The 20,173-nt window shown below is 43.6% G+C and overlaps 1 pseudogene; it reads left to right on the plus strand.

Moving 5' to 3' along the window:
- Nucleotides 1-276: 276 nt before the first annotated feature.
- On the plus strand, nt 277-791 carry LOC103244972 (large ribosomal subunit protein P1 pseudogene; annotated as a pseudogene).
- Nucleotides 792-20,173: the final 19,382 nt, after the last annotated feature.

Consider the following 20,173-nt stretch of genomic DNA (forward strand, 5'->3'; position numbering starts at 1 on the left):
CTTTGGAAGGCTGAGGTGGGTGGATCACCTGAGGTGGGGAATTCGAAACCAGCCTGACCAACACGGAGAAACCCTGTCTCTACTAAAAATACAAAAAATTAGCTGGCATGGTGGCGCATGCCTGTAATCTCAGCTACTTGGGAGGCTGAAGTAGGAGAATCGCTTGAACCTGGGAGGTGAAGGTTGTGACGAGTGGAGATCGTGCCATTGCACTCCAGCCTGGGCGACAAGAGTGAAACTCTGTCTCAAAAAACAAAACAAAACACAAAACAAAACAAAACAAACACCTCCTTTCTCCAGCTGTGGCCAAGGTGCTCAGTCCTTCTGAGGAAGCTAGGCTGTGTTGGGGTGAGGCCCTCACTTCATCCGGTGACCAGCAATGTGCCAGCAGGGCCCACCCCACACTTGTGGCATTATGGCTTCTGTCTCCAAGCTGAGCTGCATCATCTACCTGGACCTCATGCTGCACAATGATGATGAGGTGACCGTCACAGAGAATAAGACCAAGGCGCTCAGGAAAGCAGCTGGTGTAAACGTGGAACATTTTTGGCCTGGCTTGTTGGCAAAGGCCCAGGCCAATGTCAACATCGGGAGCCTCATCTGCAATGCAGGGGCTGGAGGATCTGCGCTAGGAGGTGGTACTGCAGTTGTAGGAAGTCCTGCCCCCTCCACCACTGCTGAGAACTAAAGAAAAGAGCATCTGAGGAGTCTGATGAGGACATGGGCTTTGGTCTTTTTGATGAAATCTCTTTTGTAATATGAACCTAAAAGTATCTAAGACAGCTCTCAATCAATTTTACATAGCATTTACATTGTACTAGGTGTCACAGCATAGGTAATCTGCAGATGATTTAAAGTGTATGGGGGATGTGCATAGGTTATATGTAAATACTATGCCCTTTTATATAAGGGACTTGAGCATTTGAGGGTTTTAGTATCTGTGGGGATCCTGGAACCATTCCGCAGATACCAAGGGAAAATTTTACTCTTTTTTTTTTTTTTTTGAGACGGAGTCTTGCTCTGTCAGTCAGGTTGGAGTGAAGTGGCATAATCTTGGCTCACTGCAACCTCCGCTTCCCAGGTTTAAGTGATTCTCCTGCCTCGGCCTCCTGAGTAGCTGAGATTACAGGCACCTGCCACCATGCCTGGCTAATTTTTGTATTATTATTATTATTATTAATTAATTAATTAATTTATTTTTTGTTTTTTTGTTTTTTTGAGACGGAGTCTCGCTCTCGCCCAGGCTGGAGTGCAAGTGGCGCGATCTCCTCCGCTCACTGCAAGCTCCGCCTCCCGGGTTCCCGCCATTCTCCTGCCTCAGCCTCCCGAGTAGCTGGGGCTACAGGCGCCAGCCACCATGCTCGGCTAGTTTTTTGTATTTTTAGTAGAGACGGGGTTTCACCGAGTTAGCCAGGATGGTCTCGATCTCCTGACCTTGTGATCCACCCGCCTCAGCCTCCCAAAGTGCTGGGATTACAGGCATGAGCCACCGCGCCCGGCCTATTATTATTATTTTTGAGACAGAGTCTCGTTCTGTCGCCCAGGTTGGAGTGCAGTGGCGCGATCTCGGCTCACTGCAAGCTCCGCCTCCCAGGTTCATGCCATTCTCCTGCCTCAGGCTCCCGGTAGCTGGGACTAAGGCACCCGCCACCACACTCAGCTAATTTTTTGTATTTTTTTTTGTAGAGACGGGGTTTCATCGTGTTGACCAGGATGGTCTTGATTTCCTGACCTCATGATCCGCCTGCCTCAGCTTCCCAAAGTGTTGGAATTACAGGCGTTAGCCACCATGTCCAGCCTAATTTTTGTATTTTTAGTAGAGATGGGTTTCCCCATGTTGGCTGGTCTTGAACTCCTAACCCCAGGTGATCTGCCTGCCTCGGCCTCCCAAAGTGCTGGGATTACAGGTGTGAGCCACCGTGCCCAGCCCGGAAAGACTTTACTCTCCATTTGGAGGTTGCCTGAAGGCACAGAGGGCCAGAACTGCCTGGGAATTGACTGACCAATCTTGATTCAGGCCAAACTTCCATTCTGGAGCACCCACGCAGGATCAGGCTCAAGCTCCCCTTTGTGGAATTCTGCCCGAGACTGCAATTCTTCTTAGCTTTTTCCCCTTTCCTTTCTGGCTTCCCCCCTCACCCTGTGGGTTTCTCCTGGGAGCACTGAAGCCCTTGTACAATATCCTCATCTCACAGTCTGCTTCTGGGGAACCCAACCTCAGGCAGGGAAGAAAATGTCTTGACTTGACCAGTTATAATCTGGCATCTTTATCTTTTAGTTGTTTCATGTCAAATGCCGGTATCTTCTCTTATAGAACACTTTTGGGGGTTGCTATTGTTCCTGGAGAGAAAAGACACCTCCTCTGGATAGCTGACTGAAGCCTCTTCCCCTTGTACACCTCGGGGAACACTTGTTTGGATCACCTTGCCCCTCCATGTGATCCTCTTGGTCAGTCACTATTTTAAGACGGTCTTGTTGTGGAATCCATAACTGGTCTACACAAAACATGCATCTTTGTCCCTCAGAAACTTGGAAGTCCAGGCCTTCCCAGGATACGTCCTTTTCCTCTCATGTCACACAATGTTCTCACTCAGCCTTTGGCCCACAGACTTGTCAGAGGTGTTCGAACCAGAATGACTCCATCTTGAATAGGGGATGGCTAAAATAAAGATGAGACCTGCTGTGTTGCATTCCTAGGAGGTGAGGCATTCTTAGTCACAGGATGAGACAGGAGGTCAGCAGGGCAAGATACAGGTCATGAAGACCCTGCTGATACATAGGATGCAATGATGAAGCTGGCCAAGACCTGCCAAATCCAACATGGTGACGAAAGCAAACTCCAGTCATCCTCACTGCTCATTATACACAAATTATTATGCATTAGCATGCTGAAAGACACTCCTACCAGTACCATGACAGTTTACAAATGCCATGGTAACATCCAGAAATTACCCTATATGGTCTAAAAGTGGGAGGGGCTGGGCATGGTGGCTCACACCTGTAATCCCAACACTTTGGGAGGCTGAGGCAGGCAGATCACCTGAGGTTGGGAGTTGAGACCAGCCTGACCAACATGGAGAAACCCTGTCTCTACTAAAAATACAAAATCAGCCAGGCGTGGTGGTACACGCCTGTAATCCCAGCTACTCTGGAGGCTGAGGCAGGAGAATCGCTTGAACCCAGGAGGCACAGGTTGTGGTGAGCCGAGATCATGCCATTGCACTCCAGCCTGGGCAACAAGAGCGAAACTCCGTCTTGAAAAAAAAAAGTGGGAGGAACCCTCGATTCCAGGGAATCCCTGTCCCTTTCCTGAATAATCCACTCCTTATTTAACATATAATCAAAAATTAACTATAATATGAGGTACTTAGTCAAGCACCTCATACTCTGTATGAGGTACTTAGTCAAGCACCTCATACTCTGCTCTGTCTATGGAACAGTCATTCTTCTGTTTCTTTACTCCTCTAATAAGCTTGCTTTCATTTTAAGAACTTGCCCAAATCCTTTCTTGCACAAGATCCAAGAACCCTCTCTTGGGGTCTGGACTGGGCCCCTTTTGTGTAACAGACTTACTTTTTCAGACATGAATGAAGAACCAGTCCCTATGTTCCCCAAACTCTAGGGGACATACATCAGTATCTCAGAGTGGTTCTCTGGAGGCCCCTTGAAGCACATATGGGCAGCACTGGGAAGAATTCTCTAAATCCTCTCCCATCTCTGCAATCAGTCTCCAAGCCTCTCCTGTGCACTCTCAAAGTGGGTGATGAGCTGATTAGCTGGCAGAACTGGTGTTTTCACATCCTTCTTTGGAAGGTTGTTGGTCTTCCAACTTGATCTAAGGCTTTGCATTAAAATGGTTCTATTGTTTTCGGCTTTGGTGCCACAGCTGACACTCAGGATTGAAAGAGTCTCATTTTAACATTCTGCTACATAGACAAGACTCCTTGTACATGTACTTTGCTCCAAGTTCGGTCATTCTGAGCCCCTACTGGTTACAAAGCTCTTGGAGTACAGAGAGAAAAAAAGGCAGAAGGCAGGCAAATGACTCCCATTCAGATGGGGGAAAAGCAGAATAAGGCCATCAGCACAAAGCCATACCTGAATATACAAACAAAATCCATTGGGATTAATATCTGAAACCTTAGTCACATAAATTCCGTGTTTTAGGAGCTAGAATCTAGTTCGTCAAGAAATCTCCAGCCGGGCGCGGTGGCTCAAGCCTGTAATCGCAGCACTTTGGGAGGCCAAGACGGGCGGATCACGAGGTCAGGAGATCGAGACCATCCTGGCTAACACAGTGAAACCCCGTCTCTACTAAAAAATACAAAAAAACTAGCCGGACAAGGTGGCAGGTACCTGTAGTCCCAGCTACTCGGGAGGCTGAGGCAGGAGAATGGTGTAAACCCGGGAGGCGGAGCTTGCAGTGAGCTGAGATCCGGCCACTGTACTCCAGCCTGGGCAACAGAGCAAGACTCCGTCTCAAAAAAAAAAAAAAAAAAAAAATCTCCAGACCACGTCCTCCTTTTGCCGACTTTCCACTACCTTGTTTCTTCAGAATAGGATATTTAGAAATACTTACGATATTCCTTAGGATAAATTTATCAGTACAGTTATGTGTCACTTAATGACAGGAATACATTCTGAGATGCACATCATTTGGGAATTTCATCATTGTATGAACATCATAGAGTGCACTTACACAAACCTCGATGGTATTGCCTACTACATAACTAGATGACGTGGTACAGCAAGCTTGTCCAACCTGTGGCCTGCAGGCTGCATGTGGCCCAGGACAGCTTTGAAAGCTGCCCAACACAAATTCATAAACTTAAAAAACAGTATGAGATTTCCTGGTGATTTTCTTTTCTTTTTTCTTTCTTTCTTTCTTTTTTTTTTAAGCTCATTAGCTATTGTTAGTGTTAGTGTATTTCATGTGTGGCCCAGGGAAGCCAAAAGATAAGAAACCTCTGTGGTACAGCCTATAGTTGCTAGGCTACAAACCTGTACAGCATGTTACTGTCCTGAATAGTGTAGGTAATTGTAACACAATGGTAAGAATTTGTATATCTACACATAGAGAAGGTACAGTAAAAATACCGTATGAAAGATAAAAAATGGTACACCAGCATAGCTCACTTACCATGAATGAAGCTTGCAGAACTGGAAGTTGCTCTGGGTGAGTCAAGAGTGAGGGGTGACTGAATATGGAGGCCTGGTAGTATACATTACTGTACACTATAAGACATTACTGTAAACTACTATAATTATAACGATTTGATTAGTCAAGGTGGACTTTTTTTGTGTGGAGAGGGAAGGTATATAGAACATCTTACACTGAAGATCTAACAGTCATGGGGTCATTTGTGCCATCTGAAGTAAGTTAGATATAGGACCATAAAAGAGACAATTAATCTATAATAAATATCAATAGTTAAAAGAAAAATCTGGTGTCTAGTCTCTCTCAGTCATTCACAAAACAAGAATAAAGTCAATCTATAATCTAAAAATCAAAAATTGCAACTATATATTACATGACTCAGATCATTGGCAAATGTCTTTCAAGACTTATTTATTTATTTATTTTTGTGAGACAGAGTCTTGCTCTGTCTCCCAGACTGGAGTGTAGTAGTGCGATTTTGGCTCACTGCAACCCTCTGCCTCCTGGATTTCAGCAATTTTCCTGCTTCAGCCTCCCAAGTAGCTGGGACTACAGGCGTGTGCCACCATGCCCAGGTAATTTTTGTATTTTTAGTAGATACAGGGTTTCAACATGTTGGCCAAGCTGGTCTTGAACTTCTGACCACAAGTGATTCGCCCACTTCGGCCTCCCAAAGTGCTGGGATTACAGGTGTGAGCCACTGCGCCCAGCCAAGACTTAAAATACACACACACACACACACACACACACACACACACACACACATTTTTGAGATGGAGTCTCGCTCTTTTGCCAGGCTGGAGTGCAGGTGGTGCGATCTTGGCTCACTGCAACCTTCGTCTCCCAAGTTCAAAGGATTCTCTTGCCTCAGCCTCCCGAGTAGCTGGGACTACAGACAGGTGCCACCACGCCCAGCTAATTTGTGTATTTTCAGTAGAGGCAGGGTTTCACCATGTTGGCCACAATGGTCTCGATCTCTGGACCTCGTGATCTGCCCACCTCGGCCTCCAAAATGCTGGGACTGCAGGCATCAGCCACCGCGCCTGGCGACTTAAAATATTTTTAAAGATCCAACAACTTTAAAGCTTTATTTTCACAAACTTTATAAACACTGTATACTTAAGCTACACTAAATTTATTTTTCTTTCTCAATAATAAATTAACTGAACCTTAACTGTAAATTTTTTTGCTTTGTAAACTTTTTAATTTTTAAAATCTTTTTGACTTTTGTAATAACACTTAGCTTAAAACATAAACACATGGTATAGCTGCACAAAAACATTTTCTTTCTTTATATCCTTATTCTATAAGCTTTGTTCTATTTAAAAAATTTTTTGTCTTTGTTTTTACTTTTCACATATTTTTTGTTAAAAAGTAAGACACAAACACACACATTAGTTGAGGCCCACACAGGGTCAGGATCATCAATATCATTGTTTTCCAATTTCCATATCTTGTACCACTGGAAGGTCTTCAGGAGCAATAGCATGCATGGAGCTGTCATGTCCTAAGATAACAATGCTTTCTTCTGGAATACATCCTGAAGGACCTGCCTGAGACTGTTTTACAGTTAACTTTTTTTTGTTAATAAGTAGTACACTCTAAAATAATGATAAAAGGGCCGGGTGCGGTGGCTCACGCCTGTAATCCCAGCACCTTGGGAGGCTGAGGCAGGCGGATCACGAGGTCGAGAGATTGAGACCATCCTGGCTAACACGGTGAAACCCCGTCTCTACTGAAAAACACAAAAAATTAGCTGGGTGCGGTGGCAGGGGCCTGTAGTCCCAGCTACTCAGGAGGCTGAGGCAGGAGAATGGCATGAACCCAGGGGGCGGAGCCTGCAGTGAGCTAAGATTGCGCCACCGCACTCCAGCCTAGGCGACGAGCAAGACTCCGTCTCAAAAATAAATAAATAAATAAAAAAAAATAAAATAAAATAAAATAAAAAATTATAAAAGGCCGGGTGCAGTGGCTCACACCTGTAATCCTAGCACTTTGGAGGGCAAAGGTGGGCGGATCACTTGACATCAGGAGTTCGAGATCAGCCTGGCCAACATGGTGAAACCCTGACTCTACCAAAAATACAAAAATTAGCCGGGTGTGGTGGCACGCACCTGTAATCCCAGCTACTTGAGAGGCTGAGGCAGGAGAATCGCTTGAACCTGGGAGGCACAGGCTGCAGTGAGCCAAGATCATACTATCACACTCCAACCTGGGCAAAGAGCAAGACTCCATCTTAAAAACAAAAAGAAAAGAAAAAGAAAAGAAAAAAAAAAGTATATATACATATATATAGTAAATATATAAACCAGTAAGAGTCATTTGTTATCACTATCAAATATTATGTACTATATAAAATTGTATGTGCAATGCTTTCATTTGACCGGCAGGGCAGTATGTCTGTTTATATCAGCATCGCCACAAACATGTGACTAATGGATTGCACTATGATGTTACAATGTCACTAGGTAATAGGAGTTTTTCAGCTCCATTATAATCTTATGGGACCACTGTTGTGTATGTGGTCCATTGTGGACCGAAATGCTATTATGCAGCGCATGACTGTCCTTGGAGTTCTCCATGCTGTTTAGAGCCTACAGAAAGGCCTGGGATAGGCTCTAGCCCAAACAGTTCACACCATGATTGCTGAATTCTGCACTGCCTGAGAGAGTGGCAAGCAAGCATGAAGGCGTGAGCTGTGAGGGACAGTGATCTGTTTAGAAAAATATGAGCAGCCAGAACATGAAGTGGGAGAAGGTAGCAGAAAATGAGATTAGAAAGGTATATTGAGGCGGGGCATCGTGGCTCACACCTGTGATCCCAGCAGTTTGGGAGACCGAGGCAGGCGGATCACCTGAGGTCAGGAGTTTGAGACCACTTTGGCCAATGTGGTGAAACCCCATCTTTACTAAAAATACAAAAATTAGCCAGGCATGGTGGCATGTGCCTGTAATCCCATCTACTTGGGAGGCTGAAGCAGGAGAATCGCTTGAACCTGGGAGGCTGAAGTTGCAGTGAGCCGAGATCATGCCACTTCACTCCAGCCTGAGCCACAGGTTGAGATTCTGTCTCAAAACAAACAAAAAACAAACAAACAAACAAAAACAAGAAAGGTGTATTGAAGTCAGATTGTTAAAAGCCCTTTAGTAGCATGGAGCTACCTGAGTAGAGAGTGGGACAAATAGATTGGCTATCTGATGGTTATTTTAACTGGTATGTCTTTGGTCAGTATTGAGGGGACGTTTTTGTTTTTTGAGACGGAGTTTTGCTGTTGTCACCCAGGCTGGAGTGCAATGGCGCGATCGGCTCACCGCAACCTCCGCCTCCTGGGTTCAAGTGACTCTCTTGCCTCAGTCCCCCAAGCAGCTGGGATTACAAGCATGCACCACCATGCCCGGCTAATTTTTTGTATTTTTAGTAGAGATGGGGTTTCTCCATGTTGGTCAGGCTGGTCTCGAACTCCTGACCTCAGGTGATCCACCCACCTCGGCCTCCCAAAGTGCTGGGGTTATAGGCTTGAGCCACTGCACCCAGCTGAGGGGAGGTATTTTTCAAGTCCAATTTTTTCACATCTATGACCAGAAATTCTTGGCAGATGTTTAGTCTTGTTCGACATGGCAAACTTGAGCTTCTGGCCCTCAGAGTACCAGGCCCTTTCTGTAGTCACCATAGTGCTCTAGAGTAGTGATCTTTAACCTTTTGTGTTTATGTACCCCCAGAAGAAATTAGAAAATTATGTAATTCCTTATTTCTTAAACTGACATATAAAATGTTTCAGCATAAATTTAAATCATTGAAAATAATATAACATTCTGCATATTTATAAGTATTGACATTTAAAAATAAAATTGTTCCATTATCTTCACAATGAAATCTAAATGTAGTAGCAATTTTGTCATTGTTCTTTTAAAATGATATAAAAAGTTCTTTAGGTGGAAATCTCTTTTTTGTAGTTTTAGCAGAGGCGGGGTTTCAACATGTTGGCCAGGCTGATCTCAAACTCCTAACTTCAGGTGATCCACCTGCCTTGGCCTCCCAAAGTGCTGGGATTACAGGCATGAGCCACTGTGCCTGGCCAGGTGGAAATCTTATACCATTCTTTTTTTTTTTTTTGAGACGGAGTCTCGCTCTGTCGCCCAGGCTGGAGTGCAGTGGCCAGATCTCAGCTCACTGCAAGCTCCGCCTCCCAGGTTCACGCCATTCTCCTGCCTCAGCCTCCCGAGTAGCTGGGACTACAGGCGCCCGCCACCTCGCCCGGCTAGTTTTTTGTATTTTTAGTAGAGACGGCGTTTCACCATGTTAGCCAGGATGGTCTCGATCTCCTGACCTCGTGATCTGCCCGTCTCGGCCTCCCAAAGTGCTGGGATTACAGGCTTGAGCCACCGCGCCCGGCCATACCATTCTTTTTTTGTCCCTGAACTTACATTTTCATTCCATTTTCCCCAAATATTTTTATCCTGTTTTTAAATATCCTATTATTTATTATGTCTGAAACATTTTTTTTTTTTTTTTTTTTTGAGCTAGAGTCTCGCTCTCTTGCCTTGGCTGAAGGGCGGTGGCATGATCTTGACTCACTGCAACCTCTGCCTCCTGGGTTCAAGCGATTCTCCTGCCTCAGCCTCTGGAGTAGCTGGAACTTGGAACTACAGGCATCTGCCACCACATCCAGTTAATTTTTGTATTTTTAGTAGACACAGGGTTTCGCCATGCTAGCCAGGCTGGTCTCGAACTTCTGGCCTCAAGTGATCCGCCTGCCACTGTGCCTGGCCACAATTTTCTTTTGTGTTGTAATTCTCATTTTCTGTGATCACAGCCTCTAAATGTTAGCCAAAAAGTCCTCCTGGATCAAGTTGTTATAATCATTATTAAATACTATACAGCAAGCAATAAAATTAAAATTTTGGCAATGATTAAACATAGACATAGAATTATACTAGAGCTACATCTTTTACATTGATAAATAATTTTTTTCTTTTTTTTTTTTTAGACAGAGTCTCCCTCTGCCACCAAGGCTGGTGTGCAGTGGCACAGTCTCTGCTCACTGCAACCTCCATCTCTCGGGCTCAAGCAATTCTTCTGCCTCAGCCTCCTAAGTAGCTGGGATTACAGGCATGCGCCACCACGCCTGCCTAATTTTTGTATTTTTAGTAGAGATGGGGTTTCACCATGTTGGCCTGGTTGGTCTCGAACTCCTGACCTCAGGTAATCCGCCCACCTCAGCCTCCCAAAGTGCTAGGATTACAGGTGTGAGCCACCGCGCCCAGCCAATAAATAATTTTTAAAAGTTTACATATCTGTTTATAAATATTACTTGTTGCTGGAATGAGACAGAAGGAATTCTGCGTCAACTTTATTTTTAGGTTTTATTTTTATAGATGTTAGTACTTGTATTAGTCCATTCTCATACTGCTATAAAAAAATACCTGAAACTGGGTAATTTATAAAGAAAAGAAGTTTAATGGGCTCATCCGTTCTGCAGGCTGTGCAGGAAGCATGATGCTGGCATTTGCTCAGCTTCCGGGAAGGTCTCAGGAAACTTAACAGTCATGGCAGAAGACTAAGGGAGAGGAGGTGTCTTACACTAGCACAGCAGGAGGAAGAGAGAGGGGAGGCGCCACACACTTAAACAACCAGATCTCAAGAGAACTCTATCACCGAAGGGTTAGTGCTAAACCATTCATGAAGAATCCACCCCCATGATCCAATACCTCCCACCAGGTCCTACCTCCAACATTGGGGATTACAATTGAGCATGACATTTGGGTGAGGACAGAGATCCAAACCATATAAATATTTATAAGACTTGTTCGTATATGAATGAAAGTTGTCTTATAGCAATGCTACTCAACTTTTTTGGATTCTTTCCAAGTTATTGTGTCAAAAATTACATAGTAATCTCTCAGCAAAAATTTTTTTTATCATTAAAACGCAATTCAATCCTCCTCCAATTTTGCTGGGAACAAAGTACTAGAAACCACTTGACTAGTAGAAGGATTTTTATTTATTTATTTATTTATTTTGAGATGGAGTTTCACTCTTGTTGTCCAGGCTAGAGTGCAATGGTGCAGTCTTGGCTCACTGCAACATCCACCTCCCGGGTTCAAGTGATTCTCCTGCCTCAGCCTCCCAAGTAGCTGGGATTACAGGTACCCACCATTACGCCCAGCTAATTTTCTGTATTTTTAGTAGAGATAGGGTTTCACTACGTTGGCTCAGCTGGTCTCGAACTCCTGACCTCAGGTGATCCACCCACCTCAGCCTCCCAAAGTGCTGGGATTACAGACATGAACCACCGCACCCGGCCAATGATTTTTATTTTTTATTTTTTTATATTGTCACTGGAGAAATTCATTTTCTCAATTTCTGGGGAGCATACCAAAATTGCTTTACTAATATTTACTAAATGACGATTAAGTATACCTGTGTAGTAGAGACAACCTAATATGCTTACCTACTTCATTTCCCTTTTTTGGGGTATAAAGTTTTGAAAAGTACATTGTGCCGGCTCCCTTGCAGCTTCTAGGGCCAAGAGTGTAAGAACTGACCAATGAACAATGAGCAGGAAGAATGTACTTCTGAGATTCGGCAGTGACTCACTGACGCGCCTCCCCTGTATGCCCACTCTTCCCCAGCATGCTGGACACCACAAACTCCAGATGGTATAACTATAACATGGAGGGCTCCTGGACTCAGTCAGATTGGACTTCCCATGAAAAAGATGTTTTAAGCCACCATGTTTCTAGGGAGTGGACACATAGTGTCAGCTTGCCCAAGCTGAGCTACATTTCCCTGAATTATTTTCCTCTGTGTTTCTGTTTAAAGCCACTAGAGAGACTGTCATGCAGGATTTGGAGCATGGAGGTGAAGCATGAGTCATTCTGTAGCCCATATACATTGCTGATGATAGGCTGACTCCCTGCTTGGTATGAGGTAGTGGCTTGGTCTGTTAATTGCTCTATCTTCCCTTGGAGCCTCCTTCAGCTCCTCTGATTCCTGGGCCATGTGTGTGTTTCACTCTGTGACAATGGGCTGCAGCCTCTGCATGACACCCATATCACCCAGGTCAAAGGGGACAAGCACTCATGTAAGTTTCAGTCCCCCTGTCCTCATGGGCTTCCATTCATGCCAATGCCTGCTCCCTTCCACTTCATATCCATCTTCTCTAACTGATTCTAATATCCAGCAGTGGCTGTGAAGACAATAGCCTTACAGGGACAGCTTAACTAGATTTACATCTATAGAAGGTCAACTCCTTGGAAAAAAAATCCCTTAATATACTCTTGTTGGTTCTAATTCTTTGGCTGAATTTTGGCTGATAGGCAGGGTTAATCTGCTACTGTGGCACAGCATATTCTTTTTTTGAGAGGGTCTTGCTCTGTTGCCCAGACTGGGTACGGTGGGTGTGATCTCAGCTCACTGTGGCCTCAACCTCCCAGTCTCAAGTGATTCTCCCACCTCAGCTTCCCCAGTAGCTGGGACTATAGGCACACTACTGGTCCTGGATAATTTTGTATTTTTTTGTAGAGACGGGGTTTTCCCATGTTGCCCAGGCTGGTCTTGTATTCTTGGGCTAAAGCAATCCTCCTGCCTCAGCCTCCCAAAGTGCTGGGATTACCTGGCCAGCACATTCTATTCTAATACAACTTGTCTCTTCTCTTTCACTTGGAGGTATCTTATTTAACCTGATAAGCTCAAAAAGTGTTGGAAAAATACAAATATTAATTTTAATACATGTTTGCTAACAAATTAACTGATGAAATGTTTTTAGGCACTTTAAATATATCTTCCTTAAAGTCATGGAACTAAAGATTTAACTCACCTAAAATCAATTATTGGTAAAGCCAGTCCTTAATAACAAACAGCTAAATCAGACTCTAAGAAAAAGTTGAATGTGACAATAATGTATTTCATAATTATCCTTTTTTCTGGGTTCTATAGATAGAGGGATAAGGTACGGAGCCTTGCCATGTGGTTAAAATAGGGTGCTACCACCTCTAATATTTCTTTTCTTTTTTTTTTTGAGACAGGGTTTCACTTTGTCGCATGGGCTGGAGTGCAGTGTAGTGATCTCAGCTCACTGCAACCTCTGCCTCCCAGGTTCAAGTGATTCTCCTGCCCCAGCCTCCAAGTAGCTGGGACTACAGGCACCTGCCACCATGCCTGGTTCATTTTTGTATTTTTTTGGTAGAGATGGGGTTTCACCATATTGACCAGGCTGGTCTTGAACTCCTGGCCTCAAGTGATCAGCCTGCCTCCACCTCCCAAAATGCAGGGATTCAGGTGTGAGCCACCGTGCCCAGACAGATTTCTTACATACCTCTTTCCTATGTTTCACAATATTCCCCTTCAAGAAAATTCATTCTCAGATATTAGTTGGAAATGAGTTAAGTCAAAATTTCACTACACTATCCCTCTTTACACTGTATCTAAATTCAGAAAACTCTTCAAAGGTTAAAATACACCATTTAAAAAATGTCACTCTTGGCCAGGCATGATGGCTCATGCCTGTAATCCCAGCACTTTGGGAGGCCGAGGCAGGCAGGTCACCTGAGGTCAGGCATTCGAGATCAGCCTGACCAACATGCCAAAACCCCATCTCTACTAAAAATACAAAACGGGCTGGGCATGGTGGCGGGCGCCTGTAATCCCAGGTATTCGGGAGGCTGAGGCAGGAGAATTGCTTGAACCTGGCAGGCAGAGATTGCAATGAGCTGACATCATGCCACTGCACTCCAGCCTGGGTGACAGAGTGAGACTCTGTCTCAAAAAAAAAAAAAAAAAAAAAAAAAAGTCACTCTTTACCTTCAATAGCATTCATAAAAAAGGGAGACACTGATATGGTCTGGATGTTTGTTCCCACCAAATCTCATGTTGAAATGTGATTCTCAATGCTTGAAGTGGAACCTGGTGGGAGGTGACTGGATCATGGGGGTGGATCCCTCAAGAACGTTTAGCATCAACTCCTTGGTAATAAGTGAATTCTTGCTCAGCTAGTTCATGTGAGATATGGTTGTTCACTGGGACCTACCCGCCTTGCTCTCTTGTTCCCACGCTTGTGATGTGGCGCACCTGTTCCCCCTTCTGCTGTGATAGTAAGTTTCCTGAGGCCCTACCAGAAGCAGATGCCAGCACCATGCTTTTTGTATACCCTGCAACCGTGAGCCAATAAACCTATTTTCTTTCTTTTTTTTTCTTTTTTGAGATGGAGTTTTGCTCTTGTTGCCCAGATTGAAGTGCAATGGCGCAACCTTGGCTCACCGCAACCTCTGCCTTAGCCTTCCGAGTAGCTGAGATTACAGGCATGCACCACCATGCCCGGCTAATTTTATATTTTTAGTACAGATAGGGTTTCTCCATGTTGGTCAGGCTGGTCTTGAACTCCCAACCTCAGGTGATCCGCCCGCCTCAGCCTCCCATCGTGCTGGGATTACAGGCATGAGCCACCGTGCCCAGCCCAAACCACTTTTCTTTATAAAATATCAAGTCTCAGGTATTCCTTTATAGTAATGCAAACAGACTAATACAGACATAAAGCCCTATGCAAAGGTTTATGATGCCTTCATTAAAAGTGGTCTCCCTACATAGGCTCAAAATAAAGGGATGGAGGAAGATCTACCATGCAAATGGAAAACAAAAAAAGGCAGGGGTTGCAATCCCAGTCTCTGATAAAATAGACTTTAAACCAACAAAGATCAAAAGGGACAAAGAAAGCCATTACATAATGGTAAAGGGATCAATTCAACAAGAAGAGCTAACTACCCTAAATATATATGCACCCAATACAGGAGCACCCAGATTCATAAAGCAAGTCCTTAGAGACTTACAAAGAGACTTAGACTCCCATACAATAATAATGGGAGACTTTAACACCCCACTGTCAACATTAGACAGATCAACAAGACAGAAAGTTAACAAGGATATCCAGGAACTGAACTCAACTCTGCACCAAGCTGACCTAATAGACATCTACAGAACTCTCCACCCCAAATCAACAGAATATACATTCTTCTCAGCACCACATCGTACTTATTCCAAAATTGATCACATAGTTGGAAGCAAAGCACTCCTCAGCAAATGTAAAAGAACAGAATTATAACAAACTGTCTCTCAGACCACAGTGCAATCAAACTAGAACTCAGGACTAAGAAACTCAATCAAAACCGCTCAACTACATAGAAACTGAACAACCTGCTCCTGAATGACTACTGGGTGCATAATGAAACCAAGGCAGAAATAAAGATGTTCTTTGAAACCAATGAGAACAAAGATACAACATACCAGAATCTCTGGGACACAGCTAAAGCAGTGTGTAGAGGGAAATTTATAGCAATGAATGCCCACAAGAGAAAGCAGGAAAGATCTAAAATTGACACCCTAACATCACAATTAAAAGAACTAGAGAAGCAAGAGCAAACACATTTAAAAGCTAGCAGAAGGCAAGAAATAACTAAGATCAGAGCAGAACTGAAGGAGACAGAGACACAAAAAACCCTTCAAAAAAATCAATGAATCCAGGAGCTGGTTTTTTGAAAAGATCAACAAAATTGATAGACCGCTAGCAAGAGTAATAAAGAAGAAAAGAGAGAAGAATCAAATAAACGCAATAAAAAATGATAAATGGGATATCACCACCAACCCCACAGAAATACAAACTACCATCAGAGAATACTATAAACACCTCTATGCAAATAAACTAGAAAAACCTAGAAGAAATGGATAACTTCCTGGACACATACACTCTCCCAAGACTAAACCAGGAAGAAGTTGAATCCCTGAATAGTGCAATAGCAGGCTCTGAAATTGAGGCAATAATTAACAACCTACCAACCAAAAAAAGTCCAGGACCAGACGGATTCACAGTTGAATTCTACCAGAGGTACAAGGAGGAGTAGTACCATTCCTTCTGAAACTATTCCAATCAATAGAAAAAGAGGGAATCCTCCCTCACTCATATTATGAGGCCAGCATCATCCTGATACCAAAGCCTGGCAGAGACACAACAAAAAAAGAGAATTTTAGACTAATATCCCTGATGAATATTGATGCAAAAATCCTGAATAAAATACTGGCAAACCGAATCCAGCAGCACATCAAAAAGCTTATCCACCAAGATCAAGTGGGCTTCATCCCTGGGATGCAAGGCTGGTTCAACATACGTGAATCAATAAACGTAATCCAGCATATAAACAGAACCAAAGACAAAAACCACATGATTATCTCAATAGATACAGAAAAGGCCTTTGACAAAATTCAACAGCCCTTCATGCTAAAAACTCTCAATAAATTAGGTATTGATGGAACATATCTCAAAATAATAAGAGCTATTTATTACAAACCCACAGCCAATATCATACTGAATGGGCAAAAACTGGAAGCATTCCCTTGAAAACTGGCACAAGACAGGGATGCCCTCTCTCACCACTCCTGTTCAACATAGTGTTGGATGTTCTGGCTAGGGCAATCAGGCAAGAGAAAGAAATAAAGGGTATTCAATTAGGAAAAGAAAAAGTCAAATTGTCCCCGTTTGCAGATAACATGATTGTATATTTAGACAACCCCATCGTCTCAGCCCAAAATCTCCTTAAGCTGATAAGCAACTTCAGCAAAGTCTCAGGATACAAAGTCAATGTGCAAAAATCACAAGCATTCTTATACACCAATAACAGACAAACAGAGAGCCAAATCATGAATGAACTCCCATTCACAATTGCTTCAAAGAGGATAAAATACCTAGGAATCCAACTTACAAGGGATGTGAAGGTCCTCTTCAAGGAGAACTACAAACCACTGCTCAGTGAAATAAAAGAGGACACAAACAAATGGAAGAACATACCATGCTCATGGATAGGAAGAATCAATATCGTGAAAATGGCCATAGTGCCCAAGGTAATTTAAAGATTCAGTGCCATCCCCATCAAGTTACCAATGACTTTCTTCACAGAATTGGAAAAAATTGCTTTAAAGTTCATATGGAACCAAAAAAGAGCCCACATTGCCAAGACAATCCTAAGCCAAAAGAACAAAGCTGGAGGCATCAAGCTACCTGACTTCAAACTATACTACAAGGCTACAGTAACCAAAACAGCATAGTACTGGTACCAAAACAGAGATATAGACCAATGGAACAGAACAGAGCCCTCAGAAATAATACCACACATGTACAGCCATTTGATCTTTGATAAACCTGACAAAAACAAGAAATGGGGAAAGGATTTCCTATTTAATAAATGGTGCTGGGAAAATTGGCTAGCCATAAATAGAAAGCTGAAACTGGATCCTTTCCTTACTCTTTATAAGAAAATTAATTCCAGATTGATTAGAGACTTAAATGTTAGACCTAAAACCATAAAAACCCTAGAAGAAAACCTAGGTAATACCATTCACGACATAGGCATGGGTAAGGACTTCATGTCTAAAACACCAAAAGCAACAGCAACAAAAGCCAAAATTGACAAATGGGATCTAATTAAACTAAAGAGCTTCTGCACAGCAAAAGAAACTACCATCAGAGTGAACAGGCAATCTACAGAATGGGAGAAAATTTTTGCAGTCTACTCATCTGACAAAGAGCTAATATCCAGAACCTACAAAGAACTCAAACAAATTTACAAGAAAAAAGCAAACAACTCCATCAAAAAGTGGGCAAACGATATGAACAGACTCTTCTCAAAAGAAGACATTTATACAGCCAACAGACACACGAAAAATGCTCATCATCACTTGCCATCAGAGAAATGCAAATCAAAACCACAATGAGATATCATCTCACACCAGTTAGAATGGCAATCATTAAAAAGTCAGGAAACAACAGGTGCTGGAGAGGATGTGGAGAAATAGGAACACTTTTAAACTGTTGGTGGGACTGTAAACTAGTTCAACCATCGTGGAAAACAGTGTGGCGATTCCTCAAGGATCTAGAACTAGAAATACCATTTGACCCAGCCATCCCATTACTGGGTATATACCCAAAGGATTATAAATCATGCTGCTATAAAGACACATGTACACGTATGTTTATTGCAGCACTATTCACAATAGCAAAGACTTGGAATCAACCCAAATGTCCATCAGTGACAGATAGGATTAAGAAAATGTGGCACATATACACCATGGAATACTATGCAGCCATAAAAAAGGATGAGTTTGTGTCCTTTGTAGGGACATGGATGCAGCTGGAAACCATCATTCTCAGCAAACTACCGCAAGAACAGAAAACCAAACACTGCATGTTCTCACTCATAGGTGGGAATTGAACAATGAGGTCACTTGGACACAGGAAGGGGAACATCACACACCAGGGCCTATTGTGGGGAGGGGGGAGGGGAGAGGGATAGCATTAGGAGATATACCTAATGTAAATGACTAGTTATTGGGTGCAGCACACCAATATGGCACATATATACATACATATGTAACAAATCTGCACATTGTGCACATGTACCCTAGAACTTAAAGTATTTAAAAAAAAAAAAAAATTGGTCTCCCTGAGTTTAGTATTTTGAAGTAGCTCTTGTTTTGGTGTCTTTATTAGTTATCTATTGTTGTGTAACAGATTATCTCAACACTTAGTAGTTTAAAATAAGAATATTTGGCCGGGCGAGGTGGCTCACATCTGTAATCCCAGCACTTTGGGAGGCTGAGGCAGGTGGATCACCTGAGGTCAGGAGTTCGACACCAGCCATGGCCAACATGGTGGAAACCCCATCTCTACTAAAAATACAAAAAATCAGCCGGGTGTGGTGGTGGGGGCCTGTAATCCCAGCTACTGGGGAGGCCAAGGCAGGAGAATCACTCGAACCCGGGAAGCGGATGTTGCAGTGAGCCGAGATCACGCCACTGCACTCCAGCCTGGGAAATAAGAGCAAAACTCCCTCTCAAAAAAAAAAAAAAAAAAAAAAAAAAAAAAAAATATTCTCTCATATAGTCTCTGTGGGTAAGGGATCCAGAAATGGCTTAGATGGGTGGTTCTGACTCAGAGTCTCTCATGAGGTCAAGACTATTGAATGGGGCCGGGGAAGCCACTTCCAAGGCGGCTCACTTACAGGCCTGGCAACATCTGCTAGTTGTTGGCAGATGGCCTTAGTTCCTTACCACATGGACCCATCCACAGGACTGCTTGATTGTCCCTATGACCCGGCAGCTCACTTCCTCCAGAGTAAACGACCTGAGAGAAAGAGAGCAAAGAGGAAGCCACATTACTCTTATAATCTACTCCTGGAACTCACACCCTATCACTTCCGCCATGTACTCCATTGGGAAAATTTAATATAAAGAATTATTATGGAGGACTAAGTACAAAGGGGCAAAGACAACTGTAAAGAAACAGGGCAGGGCACAGTGGCTCATGCCTGTAATCCCAGCACTTTGGGAGGCTGAGGCAGGAGGATCACTTGAGGTCAGGAGTTCAGGACCAGCCTGGCAACCTGGCAAGACTCCGTGTCTACAAAAACTAAAAAAAAATAATTAGGCGTGTGGGGTGGCATGTGCCTGTGGTCCCAGCTACTCAGGAGGCTGTGGTGAGAGGACTGCTTGAGCCCAGGAGTTCATGGCTGCAGTGAGCTATCATTGTGCCACTGCACTCCCACCTGGGTGACACTGCAAGACCCTGTCTTAAAAATAAAATAAAATAAAATAAATACAGAATTAGCAGTTACAGGGAATAGCCAATAACTTTAGGGCTAAGCAAGTGCCCAAGGAAGGAACAAGCTTCGAAGTCTCTTCATTCACCGCCCCCGACCCCTAGGCTGAGATTCAGACCTCACAGGAGAGAGGCTGGTTGTGGACCACCGCACAAAGTTTGCTTAAGAGTTACAGGAGGTCAGGCAGGGCGTGGTGGCCCACACCTGTAATCCCAGCACTTTGGGGGGCTGAGGCGGGTGGATCATGAGGTCAGCAGTTCAAGACCAGCCTGGCCAACATGGTGTAAACTCCGTCTCTACTCAAAATACAAAAATTAGCTGGGCATGGTGGTATGCACCTGTAATCCCAGCTACTTGGGAGGCTGAGGCAGGAGAC

Source organism: Chlorocebus sabaeus, chromosome 23 (genome assembly GCF_047675955.1).
Source record: "Chlorocebus sabaeus isolate Y175 chromosome 23, mChlSab1.0.hap1, whole genome shotgun sequence".
NCBI lineage: Eukaryota > Metazoa > Chordata > Mammalia > Primates > Cercopithecidae > Chlorocebus > Chlorocebus sabaeus.